The 24,322-nt window shown below is 39.8% G+C and overlaps 1 long non-coding RNA gene across 1 annotated transcript; it reads left to right on the forward strand.

Annotated features, from left to right (window-relative positions):
* The first annotated feature begins 2,005 nt into the window (after positions 1-2,005).
* On the forward strand, positions 2,006-24,107 carry LOC138365749 (uncharacterized). Its single transcript, XR_011228976.1, has 3 exons — positions 2,006-2,105; positions 19,722-19,838; positions 24,053-24,107. It is a non-coding gene; the product is annotated as an uncharacterized lncRNA (long non-coding RNA).
* Positions 24,108-24,322: the final 215 nt, after the last annotated feature.

The following is a 24,322-nucleotide window of genomic DNA, read 5'->3' on the forward strand; positions in this document are numbered from 1 at the left end:
CGTGGTAGTGTGGTGGGGTGTGTGGTAGTGTGGTGGGGGTGTGTGGTAGTGTGGTAATGTGTGTGGTAGTGTGGTGGGGGGGGTGTAGTATTGTAATGGGGTTATGTAGCATTGGTTTGGGGTGTGTACTAGTTTGTTGGGTTGTGTGGTAGTGTGGTGGGGGGTGTGGTAGTGTGATGGGGTTGTGTGGTAGTGTGGTGGGATGTGTGGTAGTGTGGTGGGGGTGTGGCAGTGTGGTGAGGTGTGTGGTTGTGTGGTGGTGTTGTGGCAGTGTAGTGGGGTGTGAGGTAGTGTTGTGAGGTGTGTGGTAGTGTGTTGGGGTTTTGAAGTATTGTGCTGGGGTGTGTGGTAGTGTGCTGGGGTGTGTGGTCAACCTGTCCTCTTAAAAAGAACGTCAACATTTGCCGTTTGACTCTACGGCTGTTTTTGGACGATATTTTGTGTAAAACTACGTCTATTTTCGCTTCCATGGACTATCTCTTGTTATACAATGAAATACCACACTCTTATTATTCTATAACTCACTGACTATGCTCTGATATTTGTTCTTCAAGTAAAAATATATATATTTTTGCCTTAATTAGGCCATAATCCAGAAAATTCCAGCCTATCGATCTTTATATTTAGGAAAACATCTAATAAATTTGGAAATGAATTTTTCGTTCGCCGACAGTTGCCTGTTACTATTTAACCCTCTATGCTTTAATGTCGCTGGTCATTGTGACTTTCCCAGGATTTATATATGTTTTGTAGTAGCATTTAGTCACACTACAGTAATTTAACTAATGGGAAACCTCTATAGTTGTCGTAAATTAATAATAATCATTTATCAAATAATAAATTAGCAAACATAGGCAACATTTTATGTTACGACTTTTCGGGTAGGCCGTTCTGTTTGTTTACAACCTCAATGGTTCAAAATACACAATACTTTTAATATATAAGTGACTAAGTATGCTCTAATATATGGTCCTCAATGAAAATTATCGTTTTTTTTTGTTAATTTGTCCATAATGATTAAGATTCCTTACTGTTGATCTTTATATTAAGAAAAACATCTAAACAAATTGGTATTGTGTTTTCGTTCAGATAAAGTTTCCAGATACTATTTCCTAGTTATCAATTAATGTAGGTGGTTATTTTAATTCGCGGATACCAGGGGCTTTCTCCCATTATACAATATAAATGTACTCACTAACTATTCTCTGGTATCTGTTCTTCAAGTAAAATTACCTATTTTTTTGTTTAATTAGTCCATAATTCATAAAATTCCTTCAGGTCGATCTTCATATTTAGGAAAACATCTAATCAATTTGGAATTTAATTTTTCGTTCAGCTACAGTTACCAGCTACTATTTCATTGTTATATTTTATGTCGCTGGTCATTACGATTTTCCAAGAATTTAAACAGCTAAACAGCAAGTAGCATCTTGTTAGAGTACAGGAATTTACCTATGGAGAACCTCGATAGCTGCCGAAAATTATTAATGATTATATATGGAATTTAAAATAATGAATTATATACTATTTCTTATGTTACGTCTTTGGCTGGTAGGCGGTTCTGCGGGTTTACAACCAAATTGTTTAAAAATCACACTATTTTAAATGTATGAGTCACTAGTATGCTCTGATATATGTTCTGCAATGAAAATAAAGATTGTTTTGTTGTTAATTACTCCATAAATGTGTAATGTGTTAATTCAGTCTAAAATCTTTTTGCAACGTTTATATGCGATATACGTAGCTGGAAACTACCTAATATTTAAAAATAATAGTTACAACATTCTATTAATATATAATGTTGAAATAAATATCACACAAAGTCTGTATATCTGTTTTTAGATGTCTTATAAATCTTCTTCTAAAATAGGATTAATGATTTTTATGAATCTTGAGTAAAAATTATGTTAATTATTATTAATCTAATTGTTATTATTTTAAGTAAAAGAATTGCAAGTATTCGCATAACCACGGGATCTCTGTTTGTGTATGAATGCACGGATTTGTTTTTGTTATGAGAGGGACGCCTTAGAAAGCATGGTGTAGGCCACCTGTGGCTCGCATCCGATCCCACGATCGTCGTCGCCCCTAAATCAACACAACAGGTATTTAGTATTTACGATTATAATAAGTAATATTTCTTTTATAATAATATTGCAGCAGGTGGTGTACTGGTAGGACACTCGCCTGGCGTTCCGCGAGCGCTATGTCATGGGTTCGTATCCTGGCCGGGGAGGATTTACTGGGCGCAATTCCTTAACTGTAGCCTCTGTTTAACGCAACAGTAAAATGTGTACTTGGATGAAAAAACGATTCTTCGCGGCGGGGATCGTATTCCAGGGACCTGCCCGAAACGCTACTCGTACTAGTGGCTGTACAAGAATGTAACAACTCTTGTATATATCTCAGGTTAGGGGCTAGGCATTTACACTCTTAGGTCAGCAAACTAGCTAAAAGGTTAGACTATTAGACTCCACTGGTCAATCGGGGCCCTGCATGACTCAGCTTATCCTAACCTAGCCCAGCTTAAACCATCTTAGCATAGTTCATTCTAGCTGTGCATAGTGCTTGCACAGCCTTGCTTATCCTAGTTTACCTCTTCCTAGCCTACCGTAGCCAAGCCTATCCCAGTATACCCTTACCTAGTCTTGCCTAGCCTAACCCTGCCTTGCTTTTAAACATGACCAGTCCTTCCTACCCTAGCCAAGCCCTGACGAGCTTAGCCAAGCCAATCCCTGCCAAGATTTAGCATAGCCTTGCCTTTTTATTAATATATAGAGGGTACCACCTCTGGTTGAGTATGTAGGAACCCTCCACTTATAGGGTTGAGGGTTCCATATATATTTATATATATATATATATATATATATATATATATATATATATATATATATATATATATATATATATATATATATATATATATATATGTATATATGTCGTACCTAGTAGCCAGAACGCCCTTCTCAGCCTACTATGCAAGGCCCGATTTGCCAAGTTTTCATGAATTAATTGTTTTTCGGCAACCTAACCTACCTAACCTAACCTAATCTAACTTTTTCGGCTACCTAACCTAACCTAACCTATAAAGATAGGTTAGGTTAGGTTAGGTAGGGTTGGTTAGGTTCGGTCATATATCTACGTTAATTTTAACTCCAATAAAAAAAAATTGACCTCATACATAATGAAATGGGTACCTTTATCATTTCATATGAAAAAAAATTTAGAAAATATATTAATTCAGGAAAATTTGGCTTATTAGGCAAATCGGGCCTTGCATAGTATGCCGAGAAGTGCGTTCTGGCTACTAGGTACGAGTAGTATGATTAGAGCCAGATAGGCGCACTTAACAAACAATGGGGGGTACTTATCAGACAATGGAATCAGAGGCGGGGAGCCAGATAGTCCCACTTATCGGACAAAGGAATCAGAGGCGGGGTGACAGATAGACCCACCTCAAATTGTAGTCTACGGTGTGCCCCACCACATTTCACTTACACTGTGTATCTCCGTTTAAACACTACAGTCATTATATAAATATAGGACTAATTAAGGATATATATATATATATATTCTAACAAGTCTGAATGGCCCCTCCAGGACTATGTGCATATATGTCCGGAGCTATATAGGATATATATATACTCAAAATAAAAGTGGGTGAAAAGAAATAACACTTGTTTTATACAATATATTAACAAAAGTACATAGTGGCTTAAACGTAGTCGTAATCTAATTCCCCCCCATAATATTGTCTAACTAGACCCCTCCTCCGTGCCCACAGGTCTGTTGTGGGGTCTTCCCCCCCCTCCTGGGGTGATGATGACGATGAGTCATCATCCAGAGGGAGAAAGAGGTGTTGTGGTTCTACTTCCTCTCCTAGGGGGCTACTGTCGTCATAGCGTTCACTCTCACTGGAAGGGTGTCGCCCTTCCTCACCGTGTGGCTCGATGACGTCATCACTTTCACTTCCAGCGGTCACCCCTTGGGTTGAGGTGGATGGGTGGGGGTCAGGTGGTATGTCTGGATGGCCATAGCCTAGGCTTTTGTATTTATTTAGGTAATAGCGTTTATCATCAAATGCACTTAAACCCCTCTTAGTATTATGGGTGGTGACCATTTGCCCTCCTAAATTCCTAATTTGGTAGTATTGAAAAGTATTTACTACTGAATTGTTGTGAAGGGTTTCTTTAAAATGGCTATGAGTTAAAGATCTTTGCACAGCGCGGGGGATACCCTTAGCAGTAATGGAATTTGAATTGTTGTGCAACAGCAAACTATACATTTTGGGCTTGAGAGCTACAACTTCAAGGATGTGTCTATCTGAAACCTCTGACTTTAAAAGACCTAAAACACCCTTTTTAGAAGGATCATACAAGGGGTGAGTTTCAGGGAAGTTACTGGTATCGATCCATGATCTAAGGGGTTCTTTCCCCATCTCGTTAAAGACATCTTCAGTCATTAAACTGAAGATGAAACTGTCTGTATCGCTGTATATCAGTGCTGCCCTATCTGAATAGTGGTTCTTAAGTACCCTGTACCAAAAATGGTACAAACTGTATTTTGCTAGCTCAAGAATCTGGAACCCAATGTAATTAGGATGAGTAATTTTAATGAATGGTCTGGAACTGACAGACAATAATTTATTGTCACCTAAATGCACCATACGTTTAAAGCGAGGATTCTTCACCTCTCGTAAAAAGACCCTAGCTGAAGTCACTAGTTTGGTGTCAATGGCATAACGGGCTGGGTTCAGTAGTGTTTTACCAAAAACACTGTTCGTCAGTAATTTGAAGAGTGTTTTCCTATCGTTACTGGTGGAAGCATTTCTATTGTTAACGTTGGTGTTAACAAATTCTGCCATAAAATCAGACTGGTGGAACTCATAAATGGCATGAATAGCCCCTACTTCAAGACCTATCTCAATAAATAACTGTAAGAGGTGTAGAGATATGAAATAATGTTTCTTTGGGAGATGATCCCCTACCAACTTGTTGTTTTTTTGGGGGAGGTGTGTGATGTTGTTTGTTTCCAGAAGTCCCCTACTAAATGGTGAGATATCCTCCATACTTATTCCCCTATGGTGTAAACAAAGGGGTAGATCGTCTGTTAGTCTAGCTATTTCAGGTCTCACATGTTTGGTGTCAATTAATAGCCAGTACCCTTTGTTAGAAGAGAATGGCTGTTCTGTCATTATCTTCCCTTCGCTAATGAAGGAGTTCATCTCATCAGATGACAACCTTCTTAGACCACCATAGGGTAATTTCTTAGTCATACAACTCCCGTAAAGGGAGTTGAAATCAAGGTATAGTAAGAAAGAAGACCTATCCTCCTGGGGGTTAAAAGATGGGTTGACATAGCGGTTGTTAGCTCTGGCATAACTCCTAACTGCAGTTGTAAAACCCCCTCGTATGTTTTGTGATATGAGATTGTGCAACGTCACATCTGCACTTAACTCCAACGATATTTTGCTACTTTTCAAGAAGCAATCATAGGAGTAGCCTGGAAGGCTACAGTAGTGAGTCATCTCTAAGGAAAATATATCATTTAGAATTACTCTATGGTGAGTAAAAATGTCAGCCAGTAAACCGACATCACACCTTAAATAAACAAGGAGATAATCCTTTAATGACTCACATCCCGTAGCCTCCCATACTAATTTAGAATGTCTATATTCTTCCAAAGTGATGGTTGATTTGTTTAGGGAGCTGTAAAACATTTCAATAGGGGGGAGTGTTGCATCATTAAAGCAGCTGATTTTTGTGGCATATTCATAAGGGAAAAACTGCTTACCCTTTAAGAGTAGGTGGTGACTCTCTTCGGGTAAACCTTCTATCATTGAGTGAGTGAATGTTAAGGGGCTGCCTGAATCAATGTGTGTTTTTGCTAGGGACGAAAGACTGCCCGTAATAAAAGCCAGTGAATCAAGAAATTTAAGGTTGCCTATTTCCACCTTAAGATATTTAGTCCCCTGCCTCATGAGGATATTGCTCTTAATATTTGAACCCATGGCAAACTCCCTCAAAATTAAGCCCATGTCATAAGACATATTGTGGGCAATTAGGACTAAACTCTCTAGAGCATTCTTGTGGCGGAGGTTGCAGTAATTACATAGAGCTCCAATATAATTGAGTTTTTTCCTAAGGTGATCATGATGTTGAACCTTGAAATTGGTGGGTGTAAATACCGCCTCACAAAACTGACAGTGAGTCTGTCTCCTAAAATGAACCATATCCTCAAGAGACATGTCTATTTCATATTTGGGTAGGGTGGATCTGATAATTTCCCATTTGGTGGCAACTCGCTCCATGAAATGAGTGACGCTGTCCCCCCCAAAATAAGTAAATTTATCAATGACGGAGTGGTTCCTATCAACAATTATATAGCTGTATGCTATAGGCCTATGTATGGCTGTAACAGAACCTAGACAATCCTCAGTGCTTAGGACACTCTCGAAATCGAAATAAGCTACATGGGAAGGGGGGTAACCTTTCCCTGTATTTTTAAAATGAAGGGTGTCCCCCTCCTGGGGATAAATCATTTTCTGCGTGATGTCGCAGGAAACAGAATGGTGAGACAGCTCACTAGAATTTTGATATTCAGAAAGACAGCTTCTACAGAAGACTGTCTTTCGCCTGTGGCTGCGGGTAAAGTTCCGTAAAAATTTATTTAAGTCTTTAATAAGACTTACATGAGACTCCCCCAATAATAATAATGGAACTATGTCTGAGTACTGTCTGCTACCACGACGACAAAGAGAGACGTGATAGGCACCGTCTGTATGTTTGTGAATTGAATACAAAAAAATGGAGAGTTTATTCCTATTTTCCAATTTAGAGATATCCTCCCATGAGAGAGGGAAAGATAATTGCTCGTATTTGACCATTTTCCTAACCCTAGAGTGAGACTCTACAAGTCTTCCTATACGTTTCCATTTCCATCCTTGTTGTGACGCCCGAAAAGCGGCAATGCATTGAATAATGCATGTTCCATTGTTACCATTTGGGTTTGGGTTGAAGACCTCGTGTCGGCCCCTTAAAAAGGGGGGATAAGGGACATAATCCCCCAAAACTGACCTTACACTACCATTACAGATAACGATTTTGAGGAAATCAACATTAAATAATATAAAACCACTCCCCTCTGTTTCTGAAAGGAGATCCTCCAGACGTGTAATCATATAACCCACCCAACTATCAATAAGATCACCCACCTCCTCAAGAGTTACCAGCCTAGCAGGTGTCGTTATGAAGTGTTCCCTATAGTCATCATCTTCTGTGAGACGTTGCTTTAAAAGTGTAACCTTCACTTCAAGGAGGATTTTGAATGATGAAGTAAAATTGCCATGACCCCCCAGAGAATTCATGTAATTCTCTATTTCGTTAGAGAATAGTTCTCTAAAGTTGCTTAGAAGACCTACAGGATCTGTGGCAAAGGCTGGGGGGATGGAATATTCCATTCTAGTAAAGAGATCGCCCAGGGCCCCCACCCTATTAATTAAGTGAGGGATGTCTATAACATCCTCCCCTTCTGAGGAATTTCCATCTCTATCTCGATTGCTGTCATGGGGTCTAAGACCACTAGGACCTGCCTGAGGGATGTCACCACCACCACCACCATCATCATCACCATCACCACCATCATCACTCATCTCTTCCTCCCCCCCATTTTCAAAGGGCTGTCTACCCCCGCCACCACCTAAGGGGCTATTGTTACGTTGGGCTTTGGGGTGAAGTTCCTCTCCTACCTGCCCCTGAGATGTCTTTACCTGCCTCTGAAGCACCCCTGAAAAATAATTATAATAATTATAATAATTATAATAATAATAATAATAATAATAATAACAATAATAATAATATTAATAATAAAAGGCAACACCCATCACACTCTACTAAACCCCATGACATAACGCCTCAAGAAAGCTTCTTAAGATAATAAAACTGGAGAGAGGGTTTATTCACTCACCTTGGGGACATGATTGTAGATGTTCAGAGGTCAAGTGCTCACACAAAGTGACCCCACAACTGCTGCAGGTGAAAGTGGGGTGAGGCTTCGAGGTGACGCTACCACATATGAGGCATACAAAACCACTCTCTCCGGTAGGCCGGTGATGTTTACCTCCTAACAAGGAAATAACTCATAAATATACACACTCTCACTCACACAGTCCCCACACCCCCATGAAGATAGGGGAAACCATCTCAATATTTCTCATTTGAAATAAATACGAATAAATAAATAAATAAGGGCTTACCTCCACCACAGGTTCTCCTGTGAACTCCACTAGATTGAACACACACAGCTTCCCCACAGCGGAGGCAGCAATAAGTTGTATGCACGAATTGTGGTGATGAGCTCCAACCACAAATGTTGCAAATATCACCTGGGAGTGACATTATCCCCCACTCCTAGGAAAAAAAATATATAAAATAAATAATTATATATTCTCTCCCACTCAAAACACCCCTCTTTCTCTTATATATATTTATATATATATATATATATATATATATATATATATATTCTCCCTCTCTCAAAACATAATATATATTATATATATATATATATATATATATATATATATATATATATATATATATATATATATATATATATATATATATATATATATATATATATATATATTCTCCCTCTCTCAAAACACCCCTCACTCTCTCTTATATATATATATATATATATATATATATATATATATATATATATATATTTATATATATATCTCCAAATATGAAATAGATATTAATTTACTTACATGTTAGTCTAGACGGGGATGGGGAGTGGAAGGTTTCAACACAAACTGTATGTATACTAACTAACTGAAGGAGGGACGTGTGGTGTCCTTATATTTGATGATCAAGAAAGGGGCGGTGTTGCCACATACAATACCTCACAACCCCTCCCGCCGTCGTGTGAAAGAGAAGGGTTAGGGTTGCTATGGGGAACTTTTTTTCTCGTCTGGCGGTCATCTCTATGGGAGTTGAGCAAAAAAAAACCCAGGTAGGCTGTTTATGGTCTGAGGAGGGTGAATACACAATACATGCAACATCTCACAGCTCCTGTGTGAAAGAGAAGGATTAGACTTGCTATAGAGAACTTTTTTTTTCTCTCGTCTGGAGGTCATCTCAATGGGAGCCCCCAAAAACCCAGGTAGGGGCGCCTTTGTCCTGAGGAGGGTGGCGCTCCTTGGGGTGAATACATGCTCACACTCTCACTCTCGCACACACACACACACACACACACACACACACACACACACACTCACACACACTCACACACACACACTCACACTCACACACACACACTCACTCACACTCACACTCACACTCTCACTCACACTCACCCACTCTCATATATATATATATATATATATATATATATATATATATATATATATATATATATATATATATATATATATATATATATATATATATATAAAAGTGGCTGTCCCACAGGTAATTGGATCATTTATGAGGAAAATATGGAGGAGTGTACTTCTGCCACAGACGACCAACTTAATATTTTTCATCAACCGGCGAGAATATTTGTAGCTGGATTTAGCAATTCTGGGAAAACTAGCCTGGTGGTAAATTTATGTGTTAAATACCACGGGAAATTCTCAAAAATTATAGTGTCAACTGCAAATAATACTGATCATCCTATTTCAAAGAACCCCATTTTGCAAAAAAAGGTTACTCTCTCCCAAGGGCTGATTAACCCTTTAGAGTATAAGAATCCTTTTTCAAATGAGTCAGTTTTGTATATAATTGATGACTTATACCTGGAAGCCATTCAGAGTCCAATTATAGCCAATATCTTCACCCGAGGCAGACACGATAATATTTCTGTAATTCTAATTAGTCAAAATTTGTTTCCCCAGGGGAAATATGCTAGGACAATAACTCTGAATTGTACCCATTATATATTAATGAAGCAGAGAGACATAACCCAACTTGAAATTTTAAGTGGACAGTTATATGGGCGGAAAACTATTAATAATTTCGTCGAAATATACCGACGGGCAATATCCCAGAGAGAGTATGGCTATTTATTGGTTGATCTGACAGTTCCTGAGACATTACAACTACGAACGGGGGTTGTCAATGAAGACCAGTGTGAAATTGTTTATCATATGTGAACAAAACAAAAAAAAAAAAAAAAAAATGCCTTTAACGACGCAGAAACGGTCAATTCTTACCTCCATCTACAATGACATTTCTACCCCGGGTGGTTTCACAGGATCAATTCAAAAATTGTATAAGGCTGCCAGACTTAAAGACACCAGCATCAGTATTGCAGATGTGAGGGAATTTCTCCGTGGGGAACGATCTTACACATTACACAGAAGAAATTTAGTTAGATTTCCTCGGCGAAAAATATTAGCTCCTAAACCCCGCACCATAATTGCCTGTGATTTGGGAGACTTTTGTAGTTTACAAAAATACAATAGTGGTGTAAAATATATTTTGATTTGTGTCGATGTTTATTCTCGCCTAATGCAGACTCAAACTTTAAAAACAAAAAATTCAACGGATGTGGTAGCTGCCCTAAAGAAGGTGTTAGAGGAAACCTCTCAGTTTCACGGGGTAAGACGAATATTCACCGACCGAGGTAGAGAATTTTACAACAGGACTGTTCAAAATTATCTGAATAAGAAAAATATTAAGTTATATAGTGTATTTTCGGAAATGAAATCTAGTATAGTGGAGCGGGCCATCAAAACTTTAAAACATAAACTGTATCATTATATGACCCAGGCTAATTCTTTACAATACATTCACATCCTTCCAAAAGTTGTGAATGTATACAACCACACTTTCCACAGAATACTAAAAAATACTCCACATGCCATCCATAAGTTGCAAAACATTGAAGATATACGAAGACAGTTTAAGGTCATGTATTTAAACAATGACCACCCCATAACTTCCATCAGTCCACAACTGCAGGTTGGGCAGTATGTACGACTAGCAAAGCGAAGGAATACATTTCACAAGGGCTTTTGGCCCCAAAATACAGAAGAAATATTTCAAGTGTCTCATATCGATAGAACACAACCAATTCCAACCTATAAAGTCAAAGATTTAACCAACGAGCCGATCAGTGGTATGTTTTATGAGCAAGAATTGATTTCAACAACGCTTCCAGACTATTTCCCCATAACGATATTACAGTCTAGGAAGACATCGAAAGGACACAGAGAATATTTCGTCAAGTGGAGAGGGTACCCAGATTCCAGCAATTGCTGGATTAAAGCTCAAGACATCGTCAAATTTTGAAAAAAAAAAATGACAGTTCATCAGGACTCTCTCGTAGAGAAACACCATCAACTGTTATTTTTATTAAACAATTTATCACCCAAGAAGCGGAATAAACTAATCAAGGCTTTAAAACGACAGGAAATTGAATCAATTTGTGAAATTTTTGCCAATTTTCTGAAACGAAACATCCCAGTTCAACCTCAGATAATTAATGGACTACAGAGGTATCAGAAAGACATTCGTTCTGTGGCGCGTAAGAAAACTCCATTGTACAAAAAGAAAATCATTTTAACCTCTAGGAGAGGTGGTGCTATATTGGCAGCTCTGTTACCTTTGGCTGTATCGTTAATTTCCTCTCTAATTAAGTAATTACGTAAGAAGATAAAAAATGGTGAAAGAATATTGCCTAGTACCACGACTCGTTGCCGAAAAATATTTATTTAATAAAAACGAGAGTACTCCATCGCCTCTTAATGAGGTGGCTCCACCCTCTTCCACCAGTGGTAGAGGTGGAAATAAGTCCTTCTCTTTAAAAAACGAAAGCAAATGGGACAATTCGACTAATAATGTTGGTGGCGGCTGCAAGCACCTTGGCTGTGACTCTAGCGGTGGTGATGATGGCGTGGGGGGAGTGGACACTCCCCCCACACCCCCTCCAGCAACAACAACTTGTGGACGGTGTTGCCACGGTAGCTCCTTTGAACGATATAGCCCTACGAGACAGGGGGGACTGGTCAGACAACCTTTAAAAGATATTGCCCGCCCCCCCCGCAGCGCCGGCCGCCGCGCAGGTGCCCGCCGCCGCGGGCTTCTTTCAACAAAAAACGCGGGACAGGTGCGACCGTCGCCCTTTAAAAAGACAAATAAAAAAAAGGATACATTCCATTCTACCGCCTGAGATGCGGGTAGCTGTTGCTGGGCCCTCTCGCCACAAAGCCACCACCACCACACCCCAAAACCCAAGTCTGGACAACTTAATAAATGTGTATTTTAAAATAGGGGAAATTCCCCACGTCAAAACATTATTGAACATGTTTGAACAAAACAGTCAACAGGTGGTATGGGATAGTCGCGGGAATTTATTAAAGCCTGTGCAAAATTTAAATATTTTAGATATAATTAAAACTATAGCCTTTACTAAGGGGCAATTTAGGACGGGTGACAAGGCAGATGTAAGGATTTTACTGAAGGTGGCCGGTGTAGACCTATCCTTTATACGTAATTCTCGCGCCAGATCACAGTTAAAAGGGGGTAGGGGTATCCATAGGAGGCCCCATTGGGAACCGTATTGAAAAAAAACCTATATGAAGCACATCTTAAACGACTTTATATTCAGTTGTGTATCCACCATGGAGAGAGCTTCTACCCCACCTGCAGCAGTAGAGGAGGGAGAAAAATCTCCCCTATTGAAGCGTTTGGTTGCTACTCAACGTTACTACAAGTTTGTCGAACACAAAAGTAGATTGATATATGCCTTATGGGATTGTTATGACCGTCTTGTGTTGAGTGCTCCCCCAGAACGGTTTTTTAAGTCATTTGGAGAAACGGTGAAAAGGTATGAAGAGTATTCATCTCAGGAGATCCAGACAGAGATTTGGCAGATGGAAAAATTAACCTTCCAACATCGTGATATGATTACAGCCTTTGAGTCTGGGCGGAGTGTCTATGGGCACATAAGGTGATCTCTACCCCACACCCCTTCACCCCTCTCCCCCCAGGTGGGTCACAGGTGTATTTAAAGGTCGCCCACCGCCGCTCCTGGAACACTATACTACAGTTGACGACGACGAGCTCCCCAGCACCCGCCCTCTCACCATGTCTCTGGCTTGTATCAAGACCGTCAGCGACGATATCACTGACTCCCACGCCTTTGGGGTGGGGGACGTCATCATCTACGATCTGGCTGCTGCTGTTGTGCGACCCTATGGACTGGCTTCCGTCATCTGGAAGACGTTCTCCTACGCCCGTGTGGAACGTGAAGGACTGGGTAATGCCAATAGGGCAATAATTCGTTGTCGGTCTACCCCGGGGGACATTGTTGTGAAGATAGCCCCTCTCCCCTCCGACGGACAAGATCTCATAGAGGAGCCCGTCCTTTACTTCAGGCCCACTTTTGTGGGGTTGATTTCTGCATTCGGGGCAGGAGCCCCCTTCGAGTCAAACCCAATAGCCCAGGAACAAGTGCAGACTTCCGCCGACACTCACTACGTCACTAATGTCACCCTGGATACCGCCAAGAACCGCAGGTACTGGCTCAAGATGAGCTTAACAAAGGTGGGCAATTTAATGGCGGCAACCCCAACCATGACTCGACTAGTGGTACCCTACGGCTTAGGGGCTTCCCGCGACGGTATGGTCAACTGGCACAAGGACATTGGACCCATGCTGCTGTCTCTTCATCAAGAACTCGCCAAAGTCAACAAAGAATTAGTAATCCTCAAACGACCTGCCGCTGTTACCCCATCAGTGGCACCCCTCCCGTTCGACGACCCAAGTGCTGATAATCTTACTATAACGCTCGACGCCGTGGTGGGAGAGGGTGGTACCACACCAAGAACCTCTTCTCGTTCTACTCCTCCAGCACCACCAGCCACACCCAGGAAGAAGAAACACTCTCAGGAATACGGCTCCACCTCCACCGCCACCTCTCCACCGCCCCCTACAACGTCAACCTCAGTTAAACGGAGGATTGAGCCACTCCTCGACTTTGAAACGGGGGCGAATCGCCGTATCGACTCCATCCTCGATGGAGAGTCGCAGGAAATATTCCTGTTATCCTCCCCCCCGAAAAAACAACGAAAGCTGTAACCACCACTCCAGTAAAGAAGATGAGGTAGTGGCAGCTACAGTAGCCCCGGCGGAAGCAGCAGTGGAGGTAGCAGCAGCCAGCAGTAGTAGTAGTAGCGAGGGGGGAGTGGTTAATCACTATTCTTAAAAAATGTGTGGGAATCTTCACCTGTTGTAGTTCTTTAAGTAGTTTAATAAAATAAAATATAAGTTATGTTGTTTATTTTCTCCCTTCTTACAAAAACCCATCCCCTGTATATTGGCCTTTCAGTACATAACGGGACAATGGGGGAAGAACATTACATATATCTTACCAGTCTCGATCAAGGAGATATTTACAACAACACGAGTTCAGCATTTACAAACACCATCCCAACACTACATTTAAACCCTTCCATTAAACATGAAGTGGCTTTAGTCAACATACTCCTCCCCAGGCGAATTAATGCCATCATAAAAGATGAGGAGGACTCTGGTATAGATATCTATGCCACTTTTAAACGTGGAACTCTTTCTAAGAGTCCAGAACACCTCATATACACCTTCCACCCAAAAACCAACATATTATCAAGAAACATCAAATTCATTACAGACGTGGTTAGTCGACAAATAACAACCGACATGCAGCTTAGCTTTAGGGATGATTTCAAAATATACTTCTCAGATAAAGAACCAATCCTCACCTATGACCAATCTGTAGAGAGGGTATTACTAGCTTCAACTCTTAACAGTGGAAGTACTGGCTCATTAAATTCTCTCAGCTTTCAATTTAAACACAGAATAGCTAATGTACTTGGTTTTGACAGCAGTCGCAAATACACCATTTATCGAGCAAAAACAGATGACATTACGTCAGCCTCCAAGACTGTGGCCTTATCGCCCCCAGACATTGACGGGGGTTGTGACTATTTACTCATTTATAGTGACGTCATCGAGCCTGAACGATACGGAGGGCAGATTGTAAATATCTTAGATGCAATCAATTATCATGACTCATATTCTAGAGGGGCTCACCCTCTAGTGTACAAAACATTAAACACTAACACGTTGGAGAAAGTTAGCATTAAAATAACAGATCAGTTTGGTCGAATGGTTAGTTTTGAAGATGGGAGGTCGGTTACGGCGGTCTTACATATCCGCCCTAAGGTATAGCAACATATATATAAAGAAGTGTTTAGCCTCGACTTAGGTTATTATAGGAAGAGACCTCAGAATGCGAATACCGTTCCACCCACCCTCCCAGGGGGAGTTCGGGGAGATATTCGCACCTCCCCCTAGGAGACATGGGATGAGAGGGGGGGCGATGAATGACATACGCACATTCCAAGCGCCTTATCTCAGATCTGGTGGAGGTTTCTTTGGGACCTTGGCTGGTATTGCTCGACGGGCCATACCATTTTTCATGAAAGCTGTAACACCTAGCGCCATCGATTTTGGGAAAAATGTCCTTGGTGATTTAAGCAGTGGTAAACGGGATGTAAAAAGTGCTCTGAGAACTCACGGTATTGATGCTCTTAAGAGTGTGGGAAAGAAATTGGTAATGGGAGGTAAAATTAAAAGACTCTCTAGGCGAAAAAATAAAAATAAAAAATGTAAACGAGGTCTTGGGTATAAAAATGATGTGTTTTCGCTAACGTAAGCAGTCATACTGCAACTTTCGGAGGGATCATGGGGGAGCCTAGCGGAGCTGGGGTCAAAATACCACTAGAATATTATAGTTCCAGTATAATTGACCAATTTCCTAGAAGTAACAGAATACGTAATGTGGAGAGTTCAATTGCCTCTACGCAGCAAATAGACGTTCTACCTGTCAACCTCCCCATTAATCAACGTTTGCGGGATAATTACTTAGAATTCCGCATCCCTGGAACCCAGGGCGCCTTCTTAGATCTAGCTAATATTGTTATAGATTTTAAGGTATCTTTAACGAAAGATGACGATACCACAAAATTGGAAGAGGATGACCATGTGGAATTTGTGAATGGGTTGTCAAATACCATGTTTAAAGGTGTTCAGGTGTTTTTAGGAGAGCAGGTAGTTGAAACAAATACTAATTTTAATTATTGGTCGTTTATTAAATTAATTACCTCCATGCCTCCATCAAAAATGTCTTCCTTGGGGAGAATTGGAGGCTTTCGTAGGGACTGGAGAGATGACGACGGTATAATCACTAATGAGTTTACAAATACTTATTTTACTGGAGCAACCGCCAAGGATAAAAAATTTATGGGTGATTTAAAAAGTAAAGGTTTGTCGATGTGTTTCCCCCTCCTATTGGATATATCATCCCTAGACCAATACATATTAGATAATATAGATATGCGACTAAAATTGGAGCTCTCCCCCCATGCCTGGGTCCTAAATACAAGCGTGGACGATGGCTCTAAGTATCGCCTGCATATGGATTATGCTAAGTTATGGGTGACGCGGGTGTTCCCCTACCCAAGTGCTTACCTGGCCTTAAACAGCTCACTGTTAGCATCCCCCGACCCCATAACCTATACTTTCAATAGAACCATTTCTAAAACATATGTTCTAGCAGGGAATCAAACTAGTCTCTTAATTGATCAACCATGGGCGCAAGTAATTCCACACAAGATATACATGATAATCGTTCCAATGAATTATTTCGCCGGTCTTCACCAAGGTAATGGATTATATTTTGAAAATGCAAAGCTGAAAAGTATTGCTATGTATTTGAACAATAATGCAATTTACCGAATTGGTGGCGATTTCGATAACCATTATTCCCGCCTTTATTATGAAACTTTGAAGACATTAGGCTTAGAGCGTGATTCACTACTGGCCTATGACTCTTTTAATAAGGGAAGATCAATATTCGCCTTTGACTTAACCACCATTCAAACAAAAGATTCCCTCCCTGTGGAGAAATCTGGCAACTTGCGTATGGAGCTTGAATTTGGTGGCGGTGTTACATATAACAGACTGGTTTTACTGTTTGGGGAAACGACCGGGGTACTATCCATCGATGGGCAGAGAACTGTTCTGTGTGACGTGCGAGCGTAAAAAAACATAATGAATTGTTATGATATAAATATTAATTTAAAAAATAATCTAGGGGATCGAACACTCTACCTAGGTTGTTATAATGCTGATGAGATAGAACATTTAAATATATCTTCAAGAAAACCTATTGTTTTCATAACTAATATTTTACCTTCAAATAGCAGAATCACTATGGGACATTGGGTAGGAATTTATGTTGATAAAGTTAATCATCGGATGTTTTTTTTTGATAGTTATGCAATATCACCAGTTACTTACGGACGTCATTTTCAAGGATTTATTAAAACTAACAAAATAAGAAAGGTGTTTGGAATGCGCTACAGACTCCAGAGTGATTTTACTCTCGCCTGTGGACTGTATTGCGTCATGTTCGTTCATAGGGTGAGCCACCTGGGGTTGCCTTCAACTGTACACTACTTACATAATGTATTTTCAAGCATTACTTTAAAATTAAATGATAAACGAGCCCTTGCTTATGCAAGACGATATTTTCCTATGAAACATCATTGTGTTAGAACATTTTGTAGAGGTATAGGGGTTGGTTCTTATAGGTGGTGTAGAGAATATTTTTGTTAGCTAGGCAACCTACCTAACAAGGGGTGTAGCCTCCTATAAAAACCCCTCTCCCCCACCCACCCCCCTCAGAAGACTGTCTTCCTCCTACGAAATGGGAGGTGTCTCTCAAAAAACACCTGCAAAAAAACACCTCTCAAAAAAACACCTCTCAAAAACACAAACATATATATATATATATATATATATATAGCTTAATCCGGGTTTGAACTCGCAACTCCAAGAATACGCATCACTTATATACACTTTACCACTGGACCACTGCAGGACACTTGATGCTGAGGTATCAATTTAATGACGTAAATGCCATTTCCACAAATAAATGATAATTTAAAAGTATTTGTATGTACAAATCTTTTCTGTTTAAAAGGCTACAATATCAGTTACTGATATAATTTGTGTTAATGTTTCTATACCCACAGGAAGGCATGTTTTTGCTTATATGTAAGGGGTACGGAGAAGGAATCCACAGACCATCATTCCCCTTCCCCCCCCCCCTACCATACTGAAAATATACTGAAAAAATACTGAAAAATTCGTTGGTATTACCATATTCTGAGGGTCTAGTAAATCTTGCCCCAGCCCTGAAGAACCTTAATATTAATCTAGTGTTCAAAAATGATAATACAGTTAAGTCCATGTTAATTAAAAACTCGCCCTCGTCTGTAGCAGGTTGTGTGTATTCCATCCCTTGTAATGAGTGTGCATGTGTTTACATCGGCCAGACAGGTAAATCCCTTTCCTCGCGTTTAAAACAGCATTCATATGCTATTCGTACAGCCCAGCAATCCAGTGCATTGTATTTACATTCCAGTTTATGTAATCATTCTATCGACTTCACAGGGGCAAAATGTATTGTTAAAAGTAAGGATTTTGTTGAACGAAACGTGATCGAGTCTGCTCTGATCAAACATTGTAAAAACAGCCTTAATGTGAGCCCCGGTATGTACAAGTTGGATCCCTATTTAAGCCTCAATATAGCACGTCAAAACAATATAGCAATCATTTAACACGTATGTCACTTGGAGATATTAATAGGAGCTGCCTGGTATGGGCCAATAGGCCTTCTGCAGTATCCTTCTTTCTTATAATTCCTTTCCTCCACTTATTTTTGGTGGTCAGGTGATCTGCCCAGGCGGATATAAAGGTCTGATCAGCAATCTTATCTTCATTCTACTTTGCTCTGATGAAGGCGAATTAGCCGAAAACGCGTTAAGCATTTTCTATTTTTCACATGTGGTTATTCTGCATATATATATATATATATATATATATATATATTATATATATATATATATATATATATATATATATATATATATATATATATATATATAATATTTTATATATCCTGCCTGAAATGCTGCGTGTACTAGTGGCTTTACAAGATAGTTCTTATAAAGATAGCATTTTGTGGTTATTCTCTATATCTGGTTCACCTAACAGTAAATAAGTACCTGGGAGTTAGACAGCTGCTATGGGCTGCTTCCTAGGGATGTGTGTGTGTGTTTGTATTCATGTTGAATTTTACAAAGTAGGAAGAGATGTTTGTAAAAAAAAAAATCAAATATTTTTGAAAGTATAAGTAGATTTGATATTTTTCTTTAACTGTTTATGTCTGCTGTCTCGCCTCCTTTATAAAATGGCATCATTCTTGCTTTTTTAAGGATATCAGGAAAAGTAAGGCACTCCAGAGATTTGTTGACTCCTTCCTAGTGTTGCCTAGCCCAGCCCAGCCTAGACAAGGCAGGCTGGGCATCCTAGCCTCACGCAGCTTAGCCCCCACCTACATGTAGCATCCCAGTCCATCCTAAGTGATCATTACCTTACTGGCTGTGTTTTCTCTTCAGCCCTGAATGTAATGTGGTGGAACATAAGCAGATACATATCAGGTCTTAGAGAATCTGTACTTCATACATTTCTTAATAATGTCTCACAAATATTTAAATAATTAAAAAAAATTGTATAATAACTTCATATTATTCATGCAATTTATTTTTGCATTTTTTTTTATACAAAATTTACATTTTAAAAGATTACCTCTATTTTTAGATTGATGACTTGAAGACTACAGTGCCATCCACAGCAAATCATGGTCTTAAAATATCTCCTAGCAATGACGAGACCAATTTTCACAGAGATCAAATTTTTGCTAAGCAGTAGTCACAGGTAAATATATATTATATATATAATATTATATATATAAAATTAACTACTTCATTGCTCAAAGCACCTTTAGGCATTCTGAGAGTTGTGCTATTTTATTAATTAATTAATTAGGCTATATTTTAATGTTTTCTAATGTTTTCATTACTTTTTTTGTTTTGAAATATAAATTGTTGAGTTTTGAAACATTTTGACATTAACTATACCTGAATATTTATAAACAAAAAAATACCAGAACTGTGTCCTTGACAATTGCACTAAGAAGTCTTTGCCAAAATCAGGTGCTCAGTGCAGTAGTTAAAAACTTAAAAGTTGTACCACCTCTGGTGCAAGATTAGGGACCCATAGCCTCAGAGAAGAAAATAGAGAGTACTCAGAGAAGGCCTTTAATAATAGGCAGGCTGTTTGTGTGTGTTTCGATGGTAAGCTTGCTGACACCAATTGTAGTTACCTAAGTGTAGTTACAGGATTAGAGCTACGCTCGTGGTGTCCCGTCTACCCAGCACTCTTTGTCACATAATGCTTTGAAACTACTGACGGTCTTGGCCGCCACCACCTTCTCACTTAACTTGTTCCAACCGTGTACCACTCTGTATGCGAAAGGAAATTTTTGTATATTTCTTTGGCATCTTTGTTTAGTTAGTTTAAATCTATGACCTTTTGTTCTTGAAGTTCCAGGTCTCGGGAAATCTTCCCTATCGATTTTATCAATTCCTGTTACTATTTTGTACATAGTGATTTTATCACCTCTTTTTGTTGTCTTCTAGTTTTGGCATATATAATGCCTCTGACCTCTCCACATAGATCTTGCCCTTTAGTTCTGGGAGCCACTTAGTAGCATGTCTTTGCACCTTTTCCAGTTTGTTGATGTGCTTCTTAAGATATGGGCACCACACAACCGCTGCATATTCTAGCCTTGGCCGAACAAAACTCGTGAACAATTTCTTTAGTATTTCGCCATCCATGTATTTAAACAAAATTCTGAAGTTAGAAAGCGTGGCATAGGCTCCTCACACAGCGTTCTTTATGTGGGCCTCAAGTGATAGTTTTCTATCTAGAATCAACCCTAGACCTCTTTCTTTTATCAGAATTATATAAAGATTTCTCACATAATTTGTAGGTTGTGTGGGATCTATGTTCTATTCCAAATTCCATAACATGGCATTTATTCACATTAAATTTAATTTGCCAAGTGGTGCTCCATATACTTATTTTGTCCAGGTCTTCTTGAAGGGCATGACAATCATCTAAATTTCTTATCCATCCCATTATCTTAGCATCATCAGCAAACATGTTTATATAATTCTGTATTCCAACTGGTAGATCATTTATGTAGACAATGCACATTTCTGGTGCATGTACTGTGGTACTCCACTTGTGACACTTCTCCAGTCCGATTGCCTCTGATTACTGCCCTCATTTTTCTATCAGTCAGAAAATTTTTCAGCCATGTTAGAAGCTTACCTGTCACCCATCCAAAATTTTCTAGTTTCCAGAACAACCTCTTATGTGGAACTCTGTCGAAAGCCTTTTTTATGTCTAGATAGATGCAGTCGACCCAACTACCTTTTTCCTTTAAAATCTCTGTGGCTCAATCATAGAAACTGAGTAAATTCGATACACAGGATCTTCCAGATCGAAAACAATACTGTCTGTGTGATATTATATAATTTCTCTCCAGGTGTTCTACCCATTTAGTTTTTATTATTTTTTTTTTTTTCAATCTTTTCACTGTTACACTTGTCAATGATTCAGGTCTATAACTGAGAGGGGTGGGGTCTTCCCTGTTGCCACTTTTGTAGATTGGAACTATGTTAGCCTTTTTCCACATGTTTGCTATGACTCCTATACACAGGGATGCCTGAAAGATCAGGTGAAGTGAAAGGCTGAGCTCAGATGCACATTCTCTCAGAACCCATGGTGAAACTCCATCTGGACCAACTGCTTTGTTCTTACTTAGCTACTTTAGCATATTTTCCACTTCATCTCTAGACACCTCTATACGCTCTATGATGTTCTCAGAAATTCTTATTGTGTCTGGTTGTCTTAAGATTTCATTTTGTATAAACACACTTTGGAACTTTTGGTTTAATGTTTCGCACATTGCATTATCATTTTCTGTGAATCTGTTACCTATTTTCAACCTCTGGATATTATCCTTTACCTGCAATTTGTTGTTTATGAATTTGTAGAATAGGCCCAGTTCTGTTTTACATTTATCCATTATCCTTTTTTAAAAATTTCTTTCTGCCTCTTCCCTTACTGCTGTATAGTTGTTTCTCGCATCTTTGTATCGCTGGTATGATTGGGGGTTTGGCTTCTTTCTATGTTGATACCTGCTTGATGGGGTTCTGCTCTTCTACTCCCCAAGCCCGGCCCGAGGCCAGGCTCGACTTGTGAGAGTTTGGTCCACCAGGCTGTTGCTTGGAGCGGCCCGCAGGGCCACATACCCACCACAGCCCGGCTGATCCGGAACTTCTCTTAGAAAACAGTCCAGTTTTCTCCTGAAGATGTCCACGGTTGTTCCGGCAATATTTCTTATAGTCGCTGGGAGGACGTTGAACAACCGCGGACCTCTGATGTTTATACAGTGCTCTCTGATTGTGCCTGTGGCACCTCTGCTCTTCACTGGTTCAATCTTGCATTTTTTTCCATATCGTTCACTCCAGTACGTTGTTATTTTACTGTGTAGATTTGGGACCTGGCCCTCCAGTATCTTCCATGTGTATATTATTTGGTATCTCTCTCGTCTCCTTTCTAGAGAGTACATTTGGAGAGCTTTGAGACGATCCCAATAATTTAGGTGTTTTATCTCGTCTATGCGTGCCGTATATGTTCTCTGTATACCCTCTATTTCAGCAATCTCTCCTGCTCTGAAGGGGGAAGTGAATACTGAGCAGTACTCGAGACGGGACAACATAAGTGACTTGAAGAGTACAACCATTGTGATGGGATCCCTGGATTTGAAAGTTCTCATAATCCATCCGATCATTTTTCTGGCTGACGCAATATTTGCTTGGTTATGCTCCCTAAACATTAGATCGTCGGACATCATTATTCCCAAATCCTTGACATGCTGTTTTTCTACTATGGGAAGATTCGATTGTGTTTTGTACCCTGTATTATGTTTCAGATCCTCATTTTTGCCATACCTGAAATTTATCACTGTTAAACATCATGTTATTTTCTGCTGCCCAATCGAAAACTTTGTTGACATCTGCTTGTAGTTTTTCAATGTCTTTCATTCCATTTTTGTCTCTTTTGGTCTGTGGCCCTCTCTCAATTTCTGTTGAACCAATCCTGTTTTCTGGCCCTGCATCTCTGTTTTGGTATGAATGTTTGTGTGCCTTCATTGTATATTTTGCAAAATTTGGCATACATTTAATTTACTTCCCTGTCTAGCAACAAGTCTGCCTAATTACTTATTAAAAAAAATTTGAAGTTCCCCATAGTGACCTCTCTCTCTTGAAATCAAGTTTATCAACTGTTTCAATGTCCCCATTTTCTGTGTGTGTGTGTTTGGAGGCTAAGCTTGCTGATACCATGTGTGTGTGTTTGGAGGCTAAGCTTGCTGATACCATGTGTGTGTGTGTTTGGAGGCTAAGCTTGCTGATACCATGTGTGTGTGTGTATTTGGAGGCTAAGCTTGCTGATACCATGTGTGTGTGTGTGTGTGTGTGTTTAGAGGCTAAGCTTGCTGATACTATGTGTGTGTGTGTATTTGGAGGCTAAGCTTGCTGATACCATTTGTGTGTGTGTGTTTAGAGGCTAAGCTTGCTGATACCATGTGTGTATTTGGAGGCTAAGCTTGCTGATACCATGTGTGTGTGTGTTTGGAGGCTAAGCTTGCTGATACCATGTGTGTGTGTGTGTTTGGAGGCTAAGTTTGCTAACACCGTGTGTGTACTCACCTGTTTAAATAATAATAGGGGTGTGTACCACCTCTGGTGCAATTGTAGGGACCCACAGCCTTGAAGAAAATAGAGTATTCAGAGAAGACCTTGTGGATTCTCACTGAACACTAATCTTTTCTTCTCCTATCACCCCTCTTATTTTGTTTTATGCTGTATTCTATTATATATCATATAAATACATAGCCAAATGGCAATATTTATTATGTCTATACAAAAAGAAGACATCCACTTTATTTTTTTTCTCTCCTTTGTTTCTATGTGGATTTTGTTGTGACTAATGATTCTTCTCCTTCCCATCAACAGGTCTTCCTCACTGGGCTTGCTCGGCTTTTGTGTTACTGTGAGGGTGCCATCATCTGGTTGATACCTGGTTGATGGGGTTCTGGGAGTTCTTCTACTCCCCAAGCCCGGCCCGAGGCCAGGCTTGACTTGTGAGAGTTTGGTCCACCAGGCTGTTGCTTGGAGCGGCCCGCAGGCCCACATACCCACCACAGCCCGGTTGGTCCGGCACTCCTTGGAGGAATAAATCTAGTTTCCTCTTGAAAATGTCCACGGTTGTTCCGGCAATATTTC

This window comes from Procambarus clarkii, chromosome 17 (genome assembly GCF_040958095.1).
Source record: "Procambarus clarkii isolate CNS0578487 chromosome 17, FALCON_Pclarkii_2.0, whole genome shotgun sequence".
NCBI lineage: Eukaryota > Metazoa > Arthropoda > Malacostraca > Decapoda > Cambaridae > Procambarus > Procambarus clarkii.